This window comes from Mus musculus, chromosome Y, assembly GCF_000001635.26.
Source record: "Mus musculus strain C57BL/6J chromosome Y, GRCm38.p6 C57BL/6J".
Classification (NCBI taxonomy): domain Eukaryota; kingdom Metazoa; phylum Chordata; class Mammalia; order Rodentia; family Muridae; genus Mus; species Mus musculus.
The window spans coordinates 991,130-1,004,100 of NC_000087.7; the positions used below are offsets into that span (position 1 = coordinate 991,130).

Sequence of the window (12,971 nt, forward strand, 5' to 3'; positions counted from 1 at the left end):
GGACTGTAGTCCTTTCTTTCCTCCTCATGCCTTACATCGCCTGCCCTTGATGTGAACTGGCAGAACAACACTACCTTTGCTCCCAGTGCAGGCTTAGATTTTTTTTTTTACGATTTATTTATTTTATGTATATGAGTACATTGTAGCTGTACATATGGTTGTGGGCCTTCATGTGGTTGTTGGGTATTGAATTTAGGACCTCTGCTCACTGCGGTCAACCCTGCTCACTCAGGCCCAAAGATTTTTTTATTATTATATCTAAGTACATTGTAACTGTCTTCAGATCTCATTATGGGTGGTTGTGAGCCACCATGTAATTGCTGGGTTTTGAACTCAGGAACTTCATAGGAGCAGTCAGTGCTTTTACCTGCTGAGCCATCTCTCCAGCCCCTCTTCTTCTTCTTTCTTCTTCTTCTTCTTCTTCTTCTTCTTCTTCTTCTTCTTCTTCTTCTTCTTCTTCTTCTTCTTCTTCTTCTTCTTCTTCTTCTTTTTAATTTTAAAGTATACAGCACCCTGTATTCCCAGGCAGTCTCCCATCCAAGTACTAACCAGGCCCGACCCTGCTTAGCTTCCGAGATCAGATGAGATGGGGCGCGTTCAGGGTGTTATGGCCGTAGACAGGCTTAGATATTTCTACCAAGTAAAACCTTCTGAGAACATATTGTAAGTGGTTGTTCTGAAGTTTAGGAATGGGGGTTGTGAGAGTGTCATTTGAGAGCCATCTTATCAGGATCTGTTGTGCTTTGCTGCTGAAGAGCCTCTGTGGCTGGTGAGCTTCTGTGATAGAATTAACCTGGGTTAATAAGGAATGCAATTAACCAAGCTGTGGTGTCAATAGTCCTGGGAATACCTCTCTCACACTTTGCCTCCTGGTTCCATAAGTGATTTTCACTGAAGCTGATTTCTCTGAACAGAGGTCTACCTACATTGCTTTAAACAGGCTCCTTCCTGAGACCTGTGTATATGTTCTGGTTGCTTCCCTGGAATTTTGACTTGAGGTTCAGAAAGATTCTCAAGAGAGAAATGTCTGCTCACAGAAATGAATTTGTGTCTCCACAGAGAACTGCAGATGAGTCAGCTGGGGAAAGACAAGTAAGTCATGGATAAGACTACTTATGATTTTTCTCTACAGATGCAGTTGAAGACATGTACACTACCTCATTTACATTTGAGCTCACAAATAGGCACACACTGACAATACACAATCTATGCTCTGTAATCATGCCCTTTGTTATCTCTCTGGTCTGGTCACAGAGAACCCTGCTCCTTGGATTCCCAGCTTCTTCCAGTTTCACACCCTTTGAAATGTGTCTCCTTGCAAAGGAGAATCACAACATTTAGAAATGTGAAATTATTTAGAAAATAATCCAATTTGTGAAATTGTATGTTAGCCAAGAAGTTGTTTGTTAGGCTGGCTTGGTACAGGGGGCAATAAATGGCAGTGGTATCTGCAAAATTCCTTAGAAGACCCTAGTAAATTCCTCCACCTTTCCATCTTCCCCTTACTCTTCACACTGTATTTGTCTCATGATAGAGCTGCAGGTAGCCCTTTATATAAACATGTCCCTTCTCCCTTCTGCATCAGAAGCTTTTCTCCTCCAGGTTGGGATCTCTGGTCCTCAGGAAGCAAGTAAATTGAGCAGCTCTTCCTTGATGTATGGCCCTCTGAGCCATCCCATTGAAACTATCATCTTGTAACACATTTTATGGTTAGATGTTTACACTGGTTTGCAAAATGTTGTGTGACAGACTTTTCCCGGGGAAATGTGAATGGAATAATACTAATGACAGAGTTATTCACACTGATTAAGCCAGTTACATTTTTGAGTCCTTTAATTTCTGGCCAGAACAAGAGCAGGCTCATGCCTCTAAAAAGTCTTTTGGTGCCCAAGATAAGCAGCACAACATTTAAAAAAACACAAATCCACAATAACATAGGCCTCAAAGTAGAGGTATGTTAGTGAGGGATTTAGGTAGCTTAGTAAAATCTGCTTTCTTTGTAAAGCTCAGTGGTTTCCAGACAATGAATAATATTTTTTGGACCATACTCATGGTCTTAGGCATTCCCAGAAGTATTGCCAAGGTGATAGTGGCTATTGGAGGATGTAAGACTGAGAAGTGACCAGAGAAGCATCAAATAACATTAGGACAGGATATATTAGTTACTTTATTATCCCATTTTTTGGTAACTTTTAAATCTTTGATTTTAGCTAAGGAGTAAATACTGAGTCTTCAAGATGATTAGCATAACCAAGGCATTTTTTTTTTTGTCCAGTGAACTTTAAAAGGCTGTTCTCTATACAAGATCCACATCAAGTCCTTGAAAATGGAGGAGTAAGGGGCTGGCCTGGCCTGTGAGGAGGCTTGTGAGCCATGAATTTTAATTACACATTTTATGTTATTAGGAAATATATGACTCATGCTCTTGTTGATTTTTATCTAGTTTATTTTGTATCTTTTATAAAGGTCTTTCTTAATGTTTTTACAGTTCTGTTGGAAGTTAGAATACATTTCCTATATTGTAACTTCTTGTCTAAAGATATATTTTAGCATTGGTAGTGGGAAAGTTTAAAAGTCTTCCAATATCAATTTTAGACTTAAAAGTTATTTGACCCTTTAGTGTAGTTAGTGTCTGGCAGGATTTTTTCCAGTGTGGAAGGAGGTGAAAGTAAAGGAATAGGTAGACAGTGTAACCATACTAACAGGAAATAAAGAGGAGTTCATATTTATGAAAAAGTCTGTGCCTGCATGGATCTGGTCCAGATGAGACAGTTTATTTCTTATCCTAATTTGGAACAAACTTGGAGTGGGAATGATGAATACAGATAGGATCCCACCACACTTGAATGCACTCAACAAATGACAAATTATCAAAATGACATCATGGACTCCTTTATTGACAGGTATCATTTCTTCTTTCTGAAATGTAATGATGTACACTTAGTCTCTCCTTGGAATGAATAACAAGGTACTACGGAGGGAAAAGGGACTGCAGTCTGGTTCTGATTAAAGAGGTTGGAGATACTTTAAAAGAATCTGACTGGTAATTTTCTCAATGATAGGGTCTCTTAAATGAAACAATATGGAAGATGACCTTTAAACACAATTTCTTTTTTTTTAAAAGATTGATTGATTGATTGATTACATGTACGTACATTGTAGCTGTCATACAGAAGAGGGCATCAGATCTCATTACAGATGGTTTTGAGTCACCATGGGGTGGCTGGGATTTGAACTCAGGACCTTTGGAAGAACAGTCAGTGCCCTTAACCACTGAGGCACCTCTCCAGCCCTTAAACACAACTTCATTTGGATGAATCTAGTCTTTAAAGGACACATCTTTCCCTAAGAAGAACCAGGAGTAAAAGATTGAGGTTGGGCCAGTTTTCACAAATTTGTAAAATGTATTTAGAGAGGGTGGACTCAATAGTATGGTTTATGTATTTGACATATCCTGATTGCTGAACTTGGTATGTATAGTGGAGTTTCCAATTTACCTTTAAGGCTAGGATATCTTAGCTATTGGTGAGGTGAAAGTACATCCCTTGTTTGATAAGATTGACAATGGATTGCTCTAACCTAGAAACAATCTTGTGTAAAAGAGACTTTGGGTCTCTCTTTAGTTGACAAATTTTCTTTCTACCCATGCTGACAAAGTGTCCACAAACATTAACATATATTTATACTCAGCATGATGAAGCTTTAATTTTGGAAAGTCGACTTTCTGTTTCCAAAAGTGTCACGGCTCCTCAGACAAATGCAAGTCCCTTTCCTTGGGTTGACATGTATAGAATATGGTATATGGAAGATAATAATTTAGTCATCCAGGTGTGATCCAGATAAGTAGTTGATGTACAAAAATGCAAAGGCCTCATGGGAGATAATTCTTGAGTCTGGCAAGATCCACCATCCATTCAGATCCTATTTTGAATCCTAGGAGCAGTCCTTGTTCTCCTGGAATCTGGTGGGCTGGAGAGAGAACTGCCCATCAGGAAAAGCAATGGGCAACACACTGTCTTATCAAAAAATAAGTCCCTTATCAAAGAGTTGGACAAGTTTTAAACCCTGGGGCAACCTGGTCCAGTCTACTGTAACCTCCTTCTGTACCTGTCTATTCAAAAGCAAAGATGAGTTAACTCACCTCTGCCAATGGGTGACTGAAGAATATATGGAAGAGGTTTCAGGTCCAAGACAGTGTACACCTGTTTCTCTGGAACCGTCAGATTCATAAAAATCCCTGTTCCAGGTTTCTTCAAGATGTCTTTTCAACTCAGGTGATATGGACTATAATTTCCTGCCATGCACTCCGGTGGAGTCAGTTTGACAAGTTGCTCATGAAGCAAAAAGAGTTTCACAGAAACTCACTCCTGGAGTCTGGCATTCTCTCTAACCTCTCTAACCCATACATTAATTTTTCATTCCTGCGTTAGTCTAGTGTATGGATCCACGTGCTCTCTATTAGTAATTACCCTATTATAAGTGCCTTTTAAGATTGAATTCTGACATAGCTAAACCCAGTGTTCCAAGATCCCAGAAAGCAGCAAGGAAGTTTAACCTAATCAGTAACTAATTAAGCATTACAATAAGACGGAGCCAGTGGCTCAACTGGTCTGCAGAAAGAGCCTGGGAATCTTACTGAGATAGAAATCTTTAGTACAGGCTACATTCCATACCTATAGCAAGTTGATATACTCTCCTGACAAATGGAGATTCTCCAGACAAGATAAGAATTAGCAAGGCCTAGGAATTTAGGGGTCCATGACACTACATTATTCTTGAGGCCTGCCAAGAGTGAAAACCCCCTGGTGCTATTAACACTAAAGTGTGAAATTCTTGCCTGTCACTAGGCTGATCCTAGGCAGGACTGCTAATCTCTATTGTAAACATTTATTTAGTCCCTACAATTCCTTTCACAGTCATTCCCTTGTATCTGGAAAACTTCAATGTACCTTGCCAGATGTGACTGCAATCCCTGGTATTTTCTGTATTATAAAAAAGTCCGATGCTCGACCTGACATTACATTCAGATTCAACACCTTTCTTGTGTGCATCTGTTTGTCAATTCATTTGACGCTTTGCCCACCTGCCCGAGAGACCCGTTCCACGTAGACACAGGGACCCAGAGGGTCTGCTGCAATTTCCCCTTTTCCACAGATATCTTTGCTGCTTGTTGGGCTAACTTATCTGCCTTTGGGCTTCAGGTGTGTGGGCTGTTTGATACTCCTTACAATGGATAACAGACTTGGAATGACAAACCACTTTGAAGAGAGTAAAAATTGTTTGAAACAGGTTTTTTCTTCAGCCGCTAAGGGGCTTCTCTCCTTATAAATCATGGGATGCACATGAAAGGTAGGAAAAGCAAACTGACTGTATAAATGTTTACTTGTCTGTCTGTCCTTTCCTCAGTGTAGGACTTGAATGAGAGCAACTAGTCTGTCTTTTGGGCCAAGATGCCCTGTTGCCCATATCTTAGTTAGGGTTTTACTGCTGTGAACAGACACCATGATCAATGCAACTCTTATAAGGGCAACATTTAATAGTCTTGGCTTATAGGTTCAGAGATTCAATCCATTATCATCAAGGTGGGAGTATGGCAGCAGCATCTAGGCAGACATGGTACAGGTAGAGCTGAGAGTTCTACATCTTCATCTGAATGAAGGTTGTTAGTAGACTGGCTTCCAGGAAACTAGGATGAGGGTCTTAAGCCCACACCAACAATGACACACCTACTCCAACAGAACCATACCTTTGAATAGTGCCATGCCCTGGGTCAAGAATATACAAACCATCACACCATTTTGGTAACCCATTGGTTAGGTACAGCTGATCCAGCTCTCCTGACTCCATTGGTAACTAGGCTGCTTCCATGACCAAGCTGAAACAGCTTCTGTCTAAAGCAGTTGAGTGTCCTGGAGGTCTGGGAACCTGGCCTGAGAAATATATAATAAATCCTCACACTCATGAAGGAGAGGATCTCGGAATCATACTCAGGCATCAGGGTCACAGGACTGAGACTGTACAGCAGCAAAAGTCAGACAGAGCTGATAAAACAACAGAGTCTGACCTTGAGTGATACAGACATTTGATGTCTGTCTGTTATTTGTTCCTTAGGAGTGTTTTCACAGTCCAAGGAGCTGTAGAAATCAGATTCTGGTGGAGGGTGAGCTGATCAGCTTCCCTTACTATTATAGCATTTGCAGCTATGGCACACAATCAGGATGGCCAACTGAAGGTCACTGAATAGGTGACTCCAGCCTGTATGAGGATCTGAGTGAAAACCTCCTTTGCCACCATGCTCATTGTGTCATGAATGAGAAGTGGGGGATGGTTAAGTAATATCTGGTAGGATCCAGTAATAACTGGGACTCCAGTTAGAAACTGCTTTAGTTACTGGATTTTTTCCCCCTCTGTTTCAGTGCATTTTAAAGACTATTCTCTCCCTCAGTTTGAAAAAAGGGGCTGGGCTATTTCAGCAAACCCAAAAATCCACATTCTGCAATATTCCAGAGATTCCTGGAATTCTCAAACCTGCTTCTTGGTTTGGAGAGCGTGGATGCTGAGGATAGCTTATGTCTAGGCAAGTCTGTGAGGTTAAGGTTTTATCTCAGAGTCTTCTATTCAGGAGAGCTAGTCCTTTTTTTTGTGTGTGCAGACATTCTACCCCATAGACTGGAGCAGCTAGAACAAGGTATTTTTATCTTTCAAATTGCTGTGTTAACTGCTGCCAGTGAAGAACATCTGCTATTGGAGAAGAAAAGAAGCATTTTTATGACACTCTGAATCCTGACAAATCTTTTTTGTAATGTTTCCTCCAAAGAACATCTCTGGGGAGATTTTGAACCCTGGACAGAACCTAGTCCTGTCCAGGATAGCTGGGTAGTTTCAAAGGGCATTGATAGTCTATTGTAAAGCAAATGTGAGTTGACTCACTCATGCCACTGAACAGAGAAGAAAGCATCCTTAAAGTTGAGACTTGTATACCCCTGGTGCTCTGGTGAATGGAGACTAAGCAAAGTATATGGATTTGAAACAGTAAAATGAATGGGTTTCCATATATTCATTTACTTCTCAGAGATCCAGAAATTCCCAGTTATCTGTTCCTGGCTTATACACAAGCAAAAAGAAAAAAATATTTCAAACTAAGTGGCATGGGTTAGCCAGGGCTATTCAGAGAAACCATGTCTCAAAAAACCAACCCAAACAAAAATAAAGAAAGAAAGAAAGAAAGAAAGGAAGGAAGGAAGGAAGGAAGGAAGGAAGGAAGGAAGGAAGAAAGAAAGAAAGAAAGAAAGAAAGAAAGAAAGAAAGAAAGAAAGAAAGAAAGAAAGGAAAAGGAAAAGGAAAAGGAAAAGGAAAAGGAAAAGAAAAAGAAAAAAAGAAAAAGAAAAAGAAAAAGGAGAGAACCGGACAGCTTCTGGGACGGGCAGAAGCACAGAGCCGCTGAGGCAGCAGCCTGGGCGTGCCGCAGACAACCGGCCACCATCCGGACCAGAGGACAGGTGTCCGCCTGGCTTGGGAGGCGGCCTCAGCCTCAGCAGCAGCGGTCGCCATCTTGGTTCCGGGACTCCGCGGGACCTAGGAAATTAGTCTGAACAGGTTAGAGGGTGCGCCAGAGAACCGGACAGCTTCTGGGACGGGCAGAAGCACAGAGCCGCTGAGGCAGCAGCCTGGGTGTGCCGCAGACAACCAGCCACCATCCGGACCAGAGGACAGGTGTCCGCCTGGCTTGGGAGGCGGCCTCAGCCTCAGCAGCAGCGGTCGCCATCTTGGTTCCGGGACTCCGCGGGACCTAGGAAATTAGTCTGAACAGGTTAGAGGGTGCGCCAGAGAACCGGACAGCTTCTGGGACGGGCAGAAGCACAGAGCCGCTGAGGCAGCAGCCTGGGCAGGCCGCAGACAACCGGCCACCATCCGGACCAGAGGACAGGTGTCCGCCTGGCTTGGGAGGCGGCCTCAGCCTCAGCAGCAGCGGTCGCCATCTGGGTTCCGGGACTCCGCGGGACCTAGGAAATTAGTCTGAACAGGTTAGAGGGTGCACCAGAGAACTGGACAGCTTCTGGGACGGGCAGAAGCACAGAGCCGCTGAGGCAGCAGCCTGGGCGGGCCGCAGACAGCCGGCCACCGTCCGGACCAGAGGACAGGTGTCCGCCTGGCTCGGGAGACGGCCTCAGCCTCAGGAGCAGCGGTCACCATCTTGGTTCCAGGACCCCCTGGAACTTAGGATTTTAGTCTGCACAGGTGAGAGTCTGCACCACAGAAGCTGACAGCTTCTGGGAACTGCCAAAGCAACACAGCTTCTGAGAGAGGCCCTGTTTTGGGCCTTCTTCTTCGACCAGGAGGAGGTCCAAAAACAAGATATCTGCGCACCTTCCCTGTAAGAGAGCTTACCAGCAGAGAGTGCTCTGAGCACTGAAACTCAGAGGAGAGAATCTGTCTCCCAGGTCTGCTGAGAGACGGTAACAGAATCACCAGAAGAACAATCTCTAAACAGAGTCAACTATAACTACTAACTCAAGAGATTACCAGATGGCGAAAGGTAAACGTAGGAATCCTACTAACAGGAACCAAGACCACTCATCATCATCAGAACCCAGCACTCCCACTTCGCCCAGTCCAGGGCACCCTAACACACCCGAAAACCTAGACATAGATTTAAAAGCATATCTCATGATGATGGTAGAGGACATCAAGAAGGACTTTAATAAATCACTTAAAGAAATACAGGAGAACACTGCTAAAGAGTTACAAGTCCTTAAAGAAAAACAGGAAAACACAATCAAACAGGTAGAAGTCCTTACAGAAAAAGAGGAAAAAAAATACAAACAGGTGATGGAAATGAACAAAACCATACTAGACCTAAAAAGGGAAGTAGAAACAATAAAGAAAACTCAAAGTGAGGCAACACTGGAGATAGAAACCCTAGGAAAGAAATCTGGAACCATAGATTTGAGCATCAGCAACAGAATACAAGAGATGGAAGAGAGAATCTCAGGTGCAGAAGATTCCATAGAGAACATCGGCACAACAATCAAAGAAAATGGAAAATGCAAAAAGATCCTAACTCAAAATATCCAGGAAATCCAGGACACAATGAGAAGACCAAACCTACGGATAATAGGAGTGGATGAGAATGAAGATTTTCAACTCAAAGGACCAGCAAACATCTTCAACAAAATTATTGAAGAAAACTTCCCAAATATAAAGAAAGAGATACCTATGAACATACAAGAAGCCTACAGAACTCCAAATAGACTGGACCAGAAAAGAAATTCCTCCCGACACATAATAATCAGAACAACAAATGCACTAAATAAAGATAGAATACTAAAAGCGGTAAGGGAAAAAGGTCAAGTAACATACAAAGGCAAGCCTATCAGAATTACACCAGATTTTTCACCAGAGACTATGAAAGCCAGAAGAGCCTGGACAGATGTTATACAGACACTAAGAGAACACAAATTCCAGCCCAGGCTACTATACCCAGCCAAACTCTCAATTACCATAGATGGAGAAACCAAAGTATTCCACGACAAAAACAAATTCACACAATATCTTTCCACAAATCCAGCCCTTCAAAGGATAATAACAGAAAAGAAGCAATACAAGGACGGAAATCACGCCCTAGAACAACCAAGAAAGTAATCATTCAACAAACCAAAAAGAAGACAGCCACAAGAACAGAATGCCAACTTTAACAACAAAAATAACAGGAAGCAACAATTACTTTTCCTTAATATCTCTTAACATCAATGGTCTCAACTCCCCAATAAAAAGACATAGACTAACAAACTGGCTACACAAACAAGACCCAACATTTTGCTGTTTACAGGAGACACATCTCAGAGAAAAAGATAGACACTACCTCAGAATAAAAGGCTGGAAAACAATTTTCCAAGCAAATGGTATGAAGAAACAAGCTGGAGTAGCCATCCTAATATCTGATAAGATTGACTTCCAACCCAAAGTCATCAAAAAAGACAAGGAGGGGCACTTTGTTCTCATCAAAGGTAAAATCCTCCAAGAGGAACTCTCAATTCTGAATATCTATGCGCCAAATACAAGGGCAGCCACATTCATTAAAGAAACTTTAGTAAAGCTCAAAGCACACATTGCACCTCACACAATAATAGTGGGAGACTTCAACACACCACTTTCACCAATGGACAGATCATGGAAACAGAAACTAAACAGGGACACACTAAAACTAACAGAAGTGATGAAACAAATGGATCTGACAGATATCTACAGAACATTTTATCCTAAAACAAAAGGATATACCTTCTTCTCAGCACCTCATGGTACCTTCTCCAAAATTGACCACATAATAGGTCACAAAACAGGCCTCAACAGATTCAAAAATATTGAAATTGTCCCATGTATCCTATCAGATCACCATGCACTAAGGCTGATCTTCAATAACAAAAAAAATAACAGAAAGCCAACACTCACGTGGAAACTGAACAACACTCTTCTCAATGATACCTTGGTCAAGGAAGGAATAAAGAAAGAAATTAAAGACTTTTTAGAGTTTAATGAAAATGAAGCCACAACGTACCCAAACCTTTGGGACACAATGAAAGCATTTCTAAGAGGGAAACTCATAGCTCTGAGTGCCTCCATGAAGAAACGGGAGAGAGCACATACTAGCAGCTTGACAACACATCTAAAATCTCTAGAAAAAAAGGAAGCAAATTCACCCAAGAGGAGTAGATGGCAGGAAATAATCAAACTCAGGGGTGAAATCAACCAAGTGCAAACAAGAAGAACTATTCAAAGAATTAACCAAACGAGGAGTTGGTTCTTTGAGAAAATCAACAAGATAGATAAACCCTTAGCTAGACTCACTAGAGGGCACAGAGACAAAATCCTAATTAACAAAATCAGAACTGAAAAGGGAGACATAACAACAGATCCTGAAGAAATCCAAAACACCATCAGATCCTTCTACAAAAGGCTATACTCAACAAAACTGGAAAACCTGGACGAAATGGACAAATTTCTGGACAGATACCAGGTACCAAAGTTGAATCAGGATCAAGTTGACCTTCTAAACAGTCCCATATCCCCTAAAGAAATAGAAGCAGTTATAAATAGTCTCCCAGCCAAAAAAAGCCCAGGACCAGACGGGTTTAGTGCAGAGTTCTATCAGACCTTCAAAGAAGATCTAATTCCAGTTCTGCACAAACTTTTTCACAAGATAGAAGTAGAAAGTACTCTACCCAACTCATTTTATGAAGCCACTATTACTCTGATACCTAAACCACAGAAAGATCCAACAAAGATAGAGAACTTCAGACCAATTTCTCTTATGAATATCGATGCAAAAATCCTCAATAAAATTCTCGCTAACCGAATCCAAGAACACATTAAAGCAATCATCCATCCTGACCAAGTAGGTTTTATTCCAGGAATGCAGGGATGGTTTAATATACGAAAATCCATCAATGTAATCCACTATATAAACAAACTCAAAGACAAAAACCACATGATCATCTCGTTGGATGCAGAAAAAGCATTTGACAAGATCCAACACCCATTCATGATAAAAGTTCTGGAAAGATCAGGAATTCAAGGCCCATACCTAAACATGATAAAAGCAATCTACAGCAAACCAGTAGCCAACATCAAAGTAAATGGAGAGAAGCTGGAAGCAATCCCACTAAAATCAGGGACTAGACAAGGCTGCCCACTTTCTCCCTACCTTTTCAACATAGTACTTGAAGTATTAGCCAGAGCAATTCGACAACAAAAGGAGATCAAGGGGATACAAATTGGAAAGGAGGAAGTCAAAATATCACTTTTTGCAGATGATATGATAGTATATATAAGTGACCCTAAAAATTCCACCAGAGAACTCCTAAACCTGATAAACAGCTTCGGTGAAGTAGCTGGATATAAAATTAACTCAAACAAGTCAATGGCCTTTCTCTACACAAAGAATAAACAGGCTGAGAAAGAAATTAGGGAAACAACACCCTTCTCAATAGTCACAAATAATATAAAATATCTCGGCGTGACTCTAACTAAGGAAGTGAAAGATCTGTATGATAAAAACTTCAAGTCTCTGAAGAAAGAAATTAAAGAAGATCTCAGAAGATGGAAAGATCTCCCATGTTCATGGATTGGCAGGATCAATATTGTAAAAATGGCTATCTTGCCAAAAGCAATCTACAGATTCAATGCAATCCCCATCAAAATTCCAACTCAATTCTTCAACGAATTAGAAGGAGCAATTTGCAAATTCATCTGGAATAACAAAAAACCTAGGATAGCAAAAACTCTTCTCAAGGATAAAAGAACCTCCGGTGGAATCACCATGCCTGACCTAAAGCTTTACTACAGAGCAATTGTGGTAAAAACTGCATGGTACTGGTATAGAGACAGACAAGTAGACCAATGGAATAGAATTGAAGACCCAGAAATGAACCCACACACCTATGGTCACTTGATCTTCGACAAGGGAGCTAAAACCATCCAGTGGAAGAAAGACAGCATTTTCAACAAATGGTGCTGGCACAACTGGTTGTTATCATGTAGAAGAATGCGAATCGATCCATACTTATCTCCTTGTACTAAGGTCAAATCTAAATGGATCAAAGAACTTCACATAAAACCAGAGACACTGAAACTTATAGAGGAGAAAGTAGGGAAAAGCCTTGAAGATATGGGCACAGGGGAAAAATTCCTGAACAGAACAGCAATGGCTTGTGCTGTAAGATCGAGAATTGACAAATGGGACCTAATGAAACTCCAAAGTTTCTGCAAGGCAAAAGACACCGTCAATAAGACAAAAAGACCACCAACAGATTGGGAAAGGATCTTTACCTATCCTAAATCAGATAGGGGACTAATATCCAACATATATAAAGAACTCAAGAAGGTGGACTTCAGAAAATCAAACAACCCCATTAAAAAATGGGGCTCAGAACTGAACAAAGAATTCTCACCTGAGGAATACCGAATGGCAGAGA

At 41.2% G+C, this 12,971-nt stretch overlaps 1 pseudogene; it reads right to left on the reverse strand.

The window, feature by feature from the left end:
• Window positions 1-500: 500 nt before the first annotated feature.
• LOC115489305 lies at window positions 501-619 on the reverse strand (annotated as a pseudogene).
• Window positions 620-12,971: the final 12,352 nt, after the last annotated feature.